Source organism: Chionomys nivalis, chromosome 18, assembly GCF_950005125.1.
Source record: "Chionomys nivalis chromosome 18, mChiNiv1.1, whole genome shotgun sequence".
Taxonomy (NCBI): Eukaryota; Metazoa; Chordata; class Mammalia; order Rodentia; family Cricetidae; genus Chionomys; species Chionomys nivalis.
Window position 1 is genome coordinate 38,290,126 of NC_080103.1, and position 4,043 is coordinate 38,294,168.

Below are 4,043 nucleotides of genomic sequence, written 5' to 3' on the forward strand. Positions count from 1 at the left end.
CGCCCGCCCCTCCTGTCAGCCACTCGCCCCGCCCCCAGCCAGGGGGGAGGAGCCCTCCAAGGGCGGGGCTATGGGGGAGGGGGCGGGGCCTAGGCGAACCGCTGCCCAATAGAGGCGGGACTTGGTAGGGTGGGCAGGAGTCAGGGAGGGGCGGAGCCAGGGGGGCGGAACCAAGGGATAATGTTATCACTGCAGGACAGAGACTATGAAAGAAGCCATAGGTGCTGTAGGGAGATTGGGTGTGTCTGACAGGCTACTAATGTATATGAGAGCGTCCATGTAATTGTGTGTCTGTAACTATCGGTACACACAACGGACAAATATTCTGTGATGTGTGTGTGTGAGAGACAGAGACAGAGACAGAGATATTGAGAGAGAGAAAAGAGGAGGTATGTTGTGGTAAAGTGTGTGTGAGAAGCATTGTGACAAACTGTAACAAACTGCATGAAGATGATATGAAAGAAGCCATTAGATGCATGAGATTGCATCTGTATTATGCAAGCCTGTGTATAATTGTGAGCCTGTGAGAGACTCTTATCTCCACACAACAGACTGTGGAAGACTGCATACCCAAGTCTACTGTGACAAGACAGTGATAGTGTGGGAGACCCGATATGTTGAAAGTCTGTGTGACAATATAGGTAGAAGAGAAAGGACAACAAAGAGTGAGAAACTCCATGTGAGAGGGGAACTGTGTGTGTAAAGATGTGAGCACAAGTGAGAGGCTGTGGGAGTGTGAAAGACGGAACGAGAAACATGCACACATACCCGCACACACTCGGCGGCAGCCGCTGGGGTGTGCCTGGGTATATTGATGGCTGCTTGTCCTTTGAAAGGAATGCAGGATCTCTGTCACTTTCTTCTCTCATTTTGCTTCCTCTCTCTAAGTGCGTCTTCTAGTGGCTGTGCCTATTTCTCTGTGCTTTCTGCTGTGCGTTGTTTGTTGCAGTCCTGGCATCATTTAGGGAACTGCCTGCCATTGTGCATATGAGTACAAAACTCCCAGTGACGAGGGGGAGCAATCCAGTTTCTGTTTCTTGCTAGCTCACCCATATAAGTGTAAACTGAGAAAATGAAACAAAGAGATCAAGCTCTTGTGCTTGCCTTTTACCTGTGCGTTGAGAAAAAGATTATGGTGTAGAAGGCATATCAGACTGTCAATGGAAATGATTTCCATATTGAACGCACAGGTCTGGAGATGAGTAAGTCGTTTGGAAATTCTCTTTTAAAATATCTTCAGGCCTAGCCAAGGAGTTAAATAAGCAGGAATTTACCGGTGTATTTTAAATATTCTCGGGTACACATTATCTCACATAAACATAGTTTCTTACCCACAGTATACGTGTCAGTGTGTAATGGAACCCAGTTTCTCTCTCACACAGACTCTCTCTAATCCTCTTTAATATTTTCTCCCAAACACACACGCTTCCTGGAGACTAGAAAATATGCTTTTAGACATCACAGATTAGAAAGAAAATGAATGTGTTTTAACGTCTCTCTTGCAGGACTTTAACATCTTAGATGACAGTAATTTAATGGTATATGTACATAATCAGAAGCTAATGTCACCCTGTGTGGAAAGAGGAAGGTGCCTAGTGGGAGGATAGGAGAGAGTAATGTGTGTGTGTGAATATGATCGAAATACATTATACGCATGTATAAAAATGTCATGCTGAATCCCACTATCTTGTATAATTAACAGAAATGGAGAGAAATGTCATCTTCGAGAACTCAAGCATCTGGGATGGGCCTCACTCCTTTTCTCTAATAGCAACGTTTCAGTTGATTTTTGAAATTTTATTTTGGCTTTTGTTTCTTATCAAGAAACAGTATTTTATTTAACAATTAAATCCTCTTAGAAAAACAACTCTAGAATTATATGTGCTGGCACAGAGAAGATTAGCCTTTACTGCCAACCCTGTGAACCTAGGCCAACGTGGCTCTCCTTGGCCTGCATCCATTGATGCGGTGAGTCCAGCAGCTGTGTACTGGTCAGTTAGGTGCAGAATGAGCAGAAAGTGCCCGTACATGTGAGAACAGAACGCATCCAGATGGGTTCGTGGAAACACGCAGAGCTAAGCTTGTTCAGTGGCTGGGTCCTTCAGAATACACCATCTGGTTTTCTATTAATGCTGGTTTCTCCACTTCCTCTCCGGTTTTCCAAGACAAGGTCTTGCTTGTGAGACAGGAGCGAGCCTTCAACTCAAGTCTGTCCTGCCTCTACCTTCAGGGGGGCAAAACGGCAGGTGAATGCTAACACGCCTGACTCGGGCTTCTTGATTCTTTGAGAAGGGTCATCATTTAGTGTTTCAGTCGGTTGTTCTTGAAGGCTAGGAGGCACTGAGCTCAGAAAACTTCTCTCTTACTCTCAGGAAACTTCCATTTTAAGCACCTCATTCAAGTATGCTTTTCTTGGCCAAAATAAAGATAAATAAATAAATAAAGCAACAAGGCATGGGCAGAGTTCGACATCAGTAGTCTTTTAGTATAGTATACACTTGGTTTTTTTTTTTTTTTTTTTGAAATGATATGCTTTTGTTCCCAAGAACCTGTTTTCTTAGAGACCCAGAGAATTACATCTTTCTACAAATGTAATAATAGTATCTACACAAGGCAGTATTTAGATTACACGCTAGACCATACACTTTCAAGGGCACTTTCATGGGAAGAGTGGGCTATTTTTACTCTCTGAGCCATATGAGTAACATCTAAAGAAAGTTATCAGGCACTTGCCTGCCGGAAATATAAGGTTGTTATTACCTAGACAACGGCAACATGTCAGGTTGCAAGTTTATTAGCATATTTACCTGTTCCCCCCGGAATTACGTGTGCTTGTGTACGCCATGTCCTGGGTAGCACTACATGGTTTTTGCAGGGCATCTAAGAATGGTTTTGATATCACACTGCCACCCCTTTTATACTTCATTTGTAATCCTCCTTGATTCATTTCATTTGGTCTTCTTTCCAGGGGGAACAATGAACAAGCAGTCATCATCCACACCTACCCGACTTTGGGAAGAAATGTGGTAATCCCAGACTCCATTCTTCTGTTGGATTGTTGGCACACTATGGTGTTATTTCTTACAATTTTTCAATATTGCCGATATTTGCTCCTCATCTAATTTGCGTCTGCTTATTTCTTCTTTGTCAGAACCTTCAGAATGAGGGGCCATTTTTAAAATGTTTGAAATTGTAGGTAAATGTTCAGGAACCTCTAGCTTTTCGCCAGTATGTGTGAGTTTAAAGGGAAAGGAACATATTGGTACATTCTCGCATTGTTCTGGGTTCCTGCAGATAAAGGCCAGTGGGTGACAGAGTTAGCTGTTGTCAACCTGGCACAACCTACACGTTCCTGGGAAGAGAGAATTGCGATTGATTTGCTTATATCAGAACGGCCTTTGGGCGTGGCAAATCTATATGGTATTTTCTTAATTTCTAATTGATGAAGGAGGATCCAGGCCACTGTGTGTGGTGCATTCCCAGACGAATGGGTTTGGAATGTGTAAGACAGGTAGCAGCCAGGCAGGGTATGTGCGCCAGAAAGTGGCATTCCCCGGATCTCTGCTTTAGTTCCTGCGTTGGATTCCTGCTCTGAATTCCCTCAGTGATGGACTCTGTTCTGTAAGGTCACCTAAACCCTGTCCTCCACAAGTTGTTCTTGGTCGTGCTGTTTATCAGAGCTCGGGAAAGCAAACTAGAGACTGGATCAGGGATGCAGATCAGCCAACCCAGGGAGTCAGGTGTCTGGGGAAATGGTTGCCCTTCGTCTTGGAATTAACTCACATCCTCTGTTCTCTTTCTTCTCTCTGGTGTGTTCGTTCTGTCTCCACACCCTGTTGATTTCTTTCCATGCGAGAAGAATGTTGTCATCACGGGGGAGAGGGTGGGAAACATGGGAAAACTTTTAAACTTATTAGTAGAGAGAGACAGAAAAAAAAAGGGAAAAGGAGCCAGTTGCAAACTACTATTCAACATCTGTCTGATGTCTTCAAAATATAGATACTGCTTTAAGGAGATGGTTGTACAAACCGATGACTTTCTTA